General features: G+C 38.7%; 1 pseudogene; it reads right to left on the bottom strand.

The window, feature by feature from the left end:
- Positions 1-847: 847 nt before the first annotated feature.
- LOC113354647 lies at positions 848-947 on the bottom strand (annotated as a pseudogene).
- Positions 948-9,673: the final 8,726 nt, after the last annotated feature.

Here is a 9,673-nt window from a genome sequence, read left to right as displayed (position 1 = left end):
TGGTTACTCTTTTAAGTATACTTCGAAGTTCTTGACGGTTTCTGTAAGTTGAATGCGTGACTGCGCTGCCTTGTAATACCGGTGAGGCCTTGGATATCAAAGCTCCACTGATATTCCCTCGCCTCTATTCAACTTACGTTAACTCAGATTGATTCCAAAGGGGTTTGCTTAAATTGTAACGAATTCCCGTTCGAAGGATTAGAAGCTGGTCTAGAAACAATCTAAGTGGAGTCATCATGCTTTTTGTTTGCTAGAAATCAATAGGTTTGATTTGGTTGAGTCGACCTTGATCTGTGGTTTCTTACCCTTCCAATTTAGATGCTTGAACGTAAAAGAGACGCACTAGGTAGATTTGTTAAAGAGAAACCTAGTAGTTCGAAGCGTCTCGATTACCTTAATCTAGAAAGTCCGGCTTTTGAAGAGTCTGTTTTTGAACGTTCTTTGACTGAGGAGAGAATCCATGTTGCTCCGATAGCACCAGAAATGGAAACTTTGAAAGCTTTGTTGAATACAACTAGGACTACCCGTCCTTCGTGTATTAAGTTAGCTGAAACGGAGGCACCCTATGAACTGAAAGGTGGGACCTTACAGATGCTCCCAATCTTTTTAGGGAAAGAAAATGAAAACCCTTATTACCATGTTAGGGATTTTGAGGAAATTTGTAGTACTCTAAGAATTAGAGGCTTAGATGATGATGCTTTGAAACTTAGGTTATTCCCATTTTCCCTGAAAGATAAGGCCAAGTCGTGGATGTATAGTTTGGACTCCGAGTCAATTGAGACATATGAACAACTTACATCTGCCTTTTTCAATAATTTTTTTCCTAGGCACAAAACATCGTCTATTAGGACGCAAATATGCACATTTTCACAACAAGAGGGAGAATATTTATATAGGTATTTGGAAAGGTTCAATGATTTATTATCCCAGTGTCCTCATCATGGTTTAGAAAAGGTTAGGCTAGTTCGGATCCTTTATGAGGGTTTAGATTATTCCACAACGACCATGGTTGAGTCTCTATGCACTGGTGGATTTGAAAACCAAACTGTTGATTCGGCGATGGAATTTTATAATGAAATCGCCGAAAAAACCCAACAATGGGAAAATAGTAGGGCACCCCAGAAACAATTCTTTTAATTAGAGGAAACGTTAATAGGGTAGAAGGAGGCTATGAATCAGATGCCAATTGTTGCTATAGCAAAAAGGTTAGAAGCCTTAGAAGTGGGCCAGACTAGTGGTAGAGTGGAGCCTTTTTGGGAAGGCCAGAATATTGAAGAGCATGCCAATGATCTTTATAATAACACTAGATTTGATAACCGTCAAAAGATTGACCCATATTCAGAAACCTATAATCCTGGTTGGAGAAACCATCCGAACCTTTCTTGGTCTAAGGGCCAAAGTCAAGGTCAGTTTAGTAATTATAATGCTCCCCCAGGTTTTGGCTATAGTAAGAATCCTTCAGGACTAGCTCAGTTTCAGAATCAGTCAGATAAGAAAATCCTAAGTTTAGAGGAATCTCTCGCCTTGTTAACTCAGCAAACTGCAAAATTCCAGTTATCCATAGAACAGAGTCTACAAGCTAGTAACAGGATAGGACAAGAAAATAGTCAGGTTATTTCCGAGTTAAAAACTGAGGTTGGTCTGATAAGTGATTCTTTGAGAGAAAAAGGTAAGTTTCTTAGTCAAACACAACCCAACCCTAGAGGAGTTCATGAATTAGGTGCAAAACCATCGAATCAATTGAATGCTGTTAGAACCCTTAGAAGTGGTAGAGTTGTAGACAATAAGGTAACCATGCCCGATAGTGAAATACTGTAGTTCACCCCTCAAGATCTCACCTCTCAGGACCAGTAGCTGAAGAGACTGATAAAGTTTCTGATGATGTGAATTCGGTTCCTGAAAGGTCTGATTTTAGGCCTAGAGCCCCATTTCCTCAGCTATTAGTACCAATGATGATTTTTCAAAATGGTTGTAGTAATAGTGGTAAAACTGGGTCTTTTCAGACTTGTGAAGAAAATAATTTTTTAGATTTAAATTAAAAATAAAAGATAAAACAAATTCAAAATTCAAAATTATGTAAATATTATGGAAAGACCAGGGTTTAGGATCTCACCATTCACCAAAATTCATGTGATTCAATAATAATTATTATCATGCAATTTTAGACATTATAATTCAAATCAAAAACAATTGTGATTCTAATCATTGCCTAAATCAGATTTTCAAAACATCCATTGTTAATCGCAAGCATGAAATATCAAAAGCAATAAACCAAGCATATTTCATCAAGAAAAAACACAATTAATTAATAAAAATCATTTATTCAATTTTCATTCGGTGCAATTAATCATAAAAGGATTGCATAAATAAATTTAAATGAATTTTACCACATAACTTTTGGAAGAATGGCTTCCTCCATCACCCCTGGGATTGGGTTTAGCTCCTCATCCCAAAAACACACTCACAAGATAAATTCATGGCTAAAATAGGTGTTTTTATTGATGTATATAAGATGAAACAGGAATTAGCAACGCTATAAAAGTGTTACAGCGTCACTGTTACAAAGGGGTAAGTGCTATTGAAGACTGCTGTAAACGATAAGACTTTACTGCTGTAAAAGAACGACACTGGTATTGTTATTTAAGACTGCTAAAGAACGAATGACTATGTGAGTATGTTCTTCGTGTTCTTGAAGCTCTTCAATGGCAGCAGCAGCACTGTCTTCTCTGTAATCGCTTCTCCTCGGCTCTCCTGGACTCTAAACTCTTTCCTAAGGTTTTCTAACCCTTCTATGATGAAAACACAGCTATTTATAGCTATCCAACTCCCTAGAAACTCGATCAAATCCGAGAATAATCTCATTATTCTTCTCGGGCAGTTTGGAGAAAAATCACTTTCCTGTTGATTCACGTGGTTCTGTTGGCTATTCTCTCGTATCCAAACTATTCTATGACTTGGAATGAACTGAATTGGTATATATCCACGCAAGAATATCCCATAAATATCTCTGACCAATCCCAAACCCTAAACAGAGAAGTCGTATCCTGTTGGGACTTTGATCAATTATTCCGACTTATCCAACCCAATTGGATGGGTCTAGACGATTGCATTAGGCCTGTTATGTCTTCTAGAGTCCGTAGGTACCAAATACACCCGTTTAATCTCCTCAGAACTCGCTAAGAATTCAACTCCAAAACTGTTGTCGCTGCAGCCAATTCTTCCCGCCAATTTCTGTTTTGAATTTTGAAGATGACCTCCCCCTATTCAGTTCCGGTGTCCCTTTAGTACATGCCCTGAAATGGGGTGCCCCTTATCCAAATTAGGGGTGCCTTTAGCAATTCTTATGGGATGTTTTCTGCACTTTTTCAGGGTTCCTCCGGGGTATTTCCGGTACACTATCAACGACAATCCAAGGGCCACATTTTTAGCCAATTTTGCCGCAAAGCCTTATTTATCCAAAAACACCTACAAAAGCATAAAAGACCATAATAAGTACAAAATCGAGCACTAATAATATATACAAATGAGATATATTAGACACATAAATGTGTCTATCAACCAACAAAGAAGGAATCGAACTTTAATGACATAGTGGAGGTTTTGAAGAAAGTTACCATAAACCTTCCCTTATTAGATGCAATTAGGCAAATTCTTGCTTATGCCAAGTTCCTTAAGGATATGTGTACGCGAAAGCGAAAACTTAGCGTCCATAAGAAAGCCTTTTTAGCTAGTCACGTAAGTTCAATCATTCAGAACACCACAACTCCAAAGTACAAAGACCCATGTTCTCCTACCATTGCTTGCACAATAGGTAACTTCCGGGTAGAAAAAGCTTTGTTTGACTTAGGAGCCAGTGTGAACTTACTTCCGTTCCATGTATACTTACAGCTAGGACTTGGTGAAATGAAACCTACTCAGATGACACTGCAGTTAGCTGATAGGTCTGTTAAAATCCCTCGAGGTGTTATCGAGGATGTTCTTATTGAGGTCGACAAATTTATTTATCCAGTGGATTTCGTGGTCCTAGATACCCAACCTGTCCCTGACCCAGAGAACCAGATACCTGTGATTTTAGGTCGCCCATTTTTAGCTACGTCTAATGCGATCATTAACTGTCGAAATGGTGTGATGAGTTTATCTTTTGGTAATATGACTATGGAGATGAACATTTTTAATGTCAGTAAGCAACCTCATGAGCTAGATGACACATGTGTTGAGGAGGTGAACATGATAGAAGCCTTAGTTCAGGAGTCATTACCAAACATCTTGTCTGAAGACCCATTAGAAAGTTGTCTATCCCATTTTGGTTTAGATTTTGACGACGATAGCACTATTGAACAGGTGAATGCTCTATTAGATTCTACCCCTGTGTTAGACACTGATAGATGGAAAGCTAGGTTCGAACCGTTACCAGTTTCTGAGACTACCCTAATTCCTTCTTTAGAAGAGCCCCCAAAGTTGGACCTTAAACCACTACCCGATACTCTAAAGTATGTGTTTTTAGGCCCATCTGAGACTTTACCTGTGATTGTAGCTTCCAATTTGGATAGTGATCAGGAAAGTAGGCTAGTAAATGTACTTCAAGACAATAAGGAAGCTTTAGGGTGGACTATAGCAGACATTAAGGGTATAAGTCCTACTGTGTGTATGCATCAGATTCATTTAGAGGAAGACTCCAAACCTTCTAGGGAGATGCAACGTCGACTGAACCCTAACATGAAAGAGGTAGTTCGAAAAGAGGTGCTTAAGTTGTTAGATGCGGGTATTATTTACCCAATTTCAGACAGTAAGTGGGTCAGCCCTGTTCAGGTTGTCCCCAAGAAATCAGGTATCACTGTAGTCCAGAATGATAATAATGAATTAATCCCAACCCGAGTGACCACGGGATGGCGTGTGTGTATTGACTATAGGAAATTGAACAAGGTCACAAGGAAGGATCACTTTCCCCTTCCTTTTATCGACCAAATGCTAGAGCGATTAGCTGGACATAGTCACTATTGCTTCTTAGATGGCTACTCCGGTTATAATCAGATCGTTATTCCCCAGAAGACCAAGAGAAAACCACTTTACCTGTCCCTTTGGTACCTTTGCGTATAGACGCATGCCTTTCGGGCTATGTAATGCCCCTGCAACTTTTCAGCGTTGTATGATGAGCATATTTTCTGATATGGTAGAACGGTTCTTAGAGGTCTTTATGGATGATTTTTCAGTGTTTGGTTCATCTTTCGATGAGTGCTTGCATCATTTGACATTAGTGTTGACTAGGTGTAAGGAAAAAAATTTAGTGCTTAATTGGGAAAAATGCCCATGGTTAAATCAGGAATTGTATTAGGGCACATCGTCTCTTCAAAGGGTATAGAGGTAGACAAAGCCAAAGTTGACCTTATTAAGACTTTACAGGTCCCAAAAACCGTAAAAGATATTAGGTCATTCCTAGGGCATGCAGGTTTTTACCGTCGATTCATTAAGGATTTTAGCTTGATTTCTAGACCTCTTTGCAATTTGCTTGCAAAAGATGTTAAGTTTGTCTTTGATGATGCTTGTTTAGAGGCTTTTGAGAAGCTTAAAACTTTACTCACTACTCCCGATAGTCCAGGCACCTAACTGGAACCTACCCTTTGAGATTATGTGTGATTCTTCAGATTATGCTATAGGCGTCGTTTTAGGACAACGAGAAAACAAATTACTTCATGTGATTTATTATGCTAGCAAAACTCTGAATGATGCCCAAATGAACTACACAACTACCGAGAAGGAACTTTTAGCCATCGTGTTTGCCTTGGATAAGTTTAGGTCCTACCTATTAGGTTCTAAGATCATAATCTATACAGATCATGCTGCTTTGAAATACCTTTTATCTAAGAAGGATACCAAACCTAGATTGATTAGATGGATCCTATTGTTACAGGAATTTTCCCCAGACATTAGAGACAAAAAGGGTGCAGAAAATGTAGTAGCAGATCACTTGTCTAGGCTAGTTGTTAGTTCCCCTAGTGATTCCCTTCCTATAAGGGATAGCTTTCCTGATGAACAATTGTTCTCTGTTTCCCAATCACCTTGGTATGCAAATATAGTGAATTATCTTGTTACTGGTCGAACCCCTCAACATTGGGGTAAGCAAGATCGTTCTAGGTTTTTAGCCGAGGTTAAGCATTTTTTTGGGACGATCCTTATCTGTTTAAGTATTGTCCGGACCAGATTATTAGGAGATGTGTATCTGAGAGTGACCAGTCTAGTATTATCTCCTTTTGTCATGAACATGCATGTGGGGGTCATTTTAGTGCTAAGAAGACTGCTGCTAAGATTTTGCAGTGTGGATTTTACTGGCCTTCGTTGTTTAAAGATTCCCATAGTCATTGTGTTTCTTGTGAGCGTTGCCAGAAGTTAGGAACCATTTCCCGTAGAAATATGATGCCTTTGAACCCTATTTTAGTGATTGAGGTCTTTGATGTGTGGGGCATTGATTTTATGGGTCCATTTCCTATTTCGTTTGGTTATCTTTACATACTTGTCTGTAGACTATGTGTCTAAGTGGGTTGAGGCGGTTCCGTGTAAACGAATGACCACAGGGTCGTAGTCCAGTTTTTGAAAGAGAATATACTTACACGTTTTGGTACGCCGCGAGCTATAATTAGTGATGGAGGTTCACACTTTTGTAATAGACCGTTTTCTCTTTTAATGAAACAATACGGTATTACCCATAAAGTAGCAACCCCATATCACCCTCAGACTAGTGGTCAGGTAGAGGTTTCCAATAGGGAAATTAAACGTATTCTAGAGAAAACAGTTAATCCAAATAGGAAAGACTGGTCGTCGAGGCTTACTGATGCCTTATGGGCTTACCGTACTGCGTTTAAGACACCCATTGGAATGTCACCTTATCGTTTAGTGTTTGGAAAGGCATGTCACCTGCCTGTTGAGGTAGATATCGAGCCTATTGGGCTATTAAGAACTTAAATTTTTCACTTGACAAAGCAGGAGCTCAAAGAAAGATCCAGCTCAGTGAGTTGGACGAGATTCATAGAGATGCATACGATAGTGCTAAGGAGTATAAGAACAAAATGAAACTTGTGCATGATAGGAATATTTTACGAAAGTCATTTTCTCTAGGTCAAAAAGTTCATCTGTATGACACTCGTTTGCATCTATTACCCGGGAAGTTGCGCTCTCGGTGGACCGGTCCTTTTGTGGTCCGTACTGTTTTTCCTCATGGCGCTGTTGAGATTGAGACACCAGATGGTAGTAGTTCTTCGAAAGGTTAACGGTCAACGATTGAAGCCCTTTTTAGAGCCTTTTCCTACAGGTGATGTTGAGGAGGTCCCTCTGGAGGACCCTTTTTACCTTGATTGACCATCGAGGCGATTTTGTATGTTGTATAATATTTTTGTAGGTTTTTGGTTACACTTCACCCAGGTACTATCTTTCCGACTTCTATTCTTTACTATTTCCTCTTGTTACTTATATTTTTGGTATTGTTATTTGATTAGAAACATTGAGGACAATGTTAAATTTAAGTTTGGGGGTGGGGTAGAACTTTTTGTTACCTTTTCTTTGCAATAAATAAACTCCAGAGCCTAGAAATTTATCCCTATTAAGGATGACACTAACCAATCTAAGTGGATGGAATCATTTTGGTTGTAGGAGTTGAGGAACCAATCTGACTAGATGGCAACATCTAAAGAGTCTATTCATAAAAGCACAGAGCTCAGGTGTTAGAAATAACATGATAGTTTCACCATATCTCGTTGAGTCCTTTTCACATCTGTTTTTATTTTGTTTTGTTTTTAAACTATGTTTCTCTAAGTGATTAGGTGGGGCTCACGATTCAAGTTGTTACCAATGCTAGGGTGAATTAGAGTGATTGAGATACAAAAAAAAAATAAAGAGAAAAAAAAAACAAAGAAAAAAGAAGAAAAAGAGACCAGACCATCAGACCAACTGGAATAAATTCAATAAAGTCGACCACTGGAACCCTTGTATATGCCAGTTGTGTTGACCTAGAGTTAGGATTATCGACCACTGGTACCCTTGTATATGCCAGTGTGTTGATATTAGTCAGACCGGTATCTCAGTCCATTAGGATAGGTTCATTTTGGCGGAGGCCTTCAGACAGATATGAGAAACACCGTTCACCTAGTAAACATCAAAACCATCTATGTTTTTCTATATCCATCTTCTTGATCTATCCATGTGATTAGTTTTGACTCCGAATATTGATGTCCATAGTGCGACTATCTGAGTAGAGCTCTGTCACTTCATATGAATTTTAGTATGCTTGAGTGCAAACTCGTGTACAACAATTGGAATTTCGCATCAGGGTACTTCCTCCTGTAGTCAATAAGTATGCCAACCAAGGAGATTCTTTAGTGCCTTCCAAGGTTCTGTGTAGATAACTAGGGTCTGGAGTATAAAGGTTTTGTGGGTATACCTCTGGTAAGCCCTCCGGAGACAACACTTCGCCACTAGGGACACCTAGGGGTTTAAAGGCTTATTGCATACGCTAAATGCAATCGACGATGCCTGCGACAGTGAGTTAGGATTTTATTTCTATTTTATTTTTGCTCGAGGACTAGCAAATAATAGGTTTGGGGGAATTTGATAGACACATTTTTATGTCCGATTTGTCTCGATTTTATATATTGTTAGGGCTCATTTTTGTACTTATTATGGTGTTTTATTTATTTGTAGGTATTTTTGGCTAATAAACATTTTTGGAAAAAATTGGCTCGAAAAGTTGTCGGAAAGCACCCGGAGGACATTTGCTATTCGGACTCTCACTTTGGATAAGGGGTAACCTAATTACTAAGGGGCATCCCGTTTCCAGACAGTTTCTAATCGCACCCCTACTCTGGATAAGGGGAAACCATCTTCAACATTTAAAAAATCAGGTTTTTGGCGGGAAAATAGTGCAGTTAAAGAACAGTTTTGGCAATCGTGATTTGGAGGAGTTTGAGATCGATTAAACCTCTGATTTTCATAGGATATACTCCTTATAGGTCTAGGAATCTGATACGGGTGTTTAAATCGATTATACTGGGCTCAATCGACGGATTTTTCTCATAACAGAAAATATGGAAAGTCACGTGTGTGACCTGTTTTAGGGAATTTTAGAGAGATTAAAGCGTTGTAAACCTTCCCAAAGATTTGTATCTATCTAAGGAAGAGTTTAGAATAAAAAGGAAAGCTCAGAAACGCGTAGAAATCCTAAAACAAGAAATTGCTGCAACTTGGCCGTGAAGAAGGAAAGAGATTTTGGAAGATTTGAGAGAGATTTAATCGGTATTTTTGATATAAATAGATGTCTTGGGTCATATAGAAGAGGTGTCGAGAGTTTGGGAACCTAAGGAGAGCCAGAGAATAAGAAATCAGAGCTTTACCAAACTTTGTTGCTGTTGCTGCTGAAGAAGAAGAACGCGAAGAACATTGACACACGGTAAACAGTCGCAGAATAGTGTCGTTGTTTAACAGCTGAAGAATATTAAGTTGTTCAGGGCAGTCGTATTCTAGGGTCTTAAAATCAGTGACAAAGCAACAGTTTTTTCTGTAACAGTTCCATTGTAACAACTGTTTTGCAACACCAATACACTGTTGCAAACAGTCCGTGTTATTACTTTTCACTCTTTTAATCATCTTTTGAGCAACAAACACATATTTTGAGATCATGATTAATATG

This window comes from Papaver somniferum, chromosome 2 (genome assembly GCF_003573695.1).
Source record: "Papaver somniferum cultivar HN1 chromosome 2, ASM357369v1, whole genome shotgun sequence".
NCBI lineage: Eukaryota > Viridiplantae > Streptophyta > Magnoliopsida > Ranunculales > Papaveraceae > Papaver > Papaver somniferum.
Note: the sequence above shows the minus strand (reverse complement) of the source record. Positions and strands in the feature narration are given on the sequence as shown.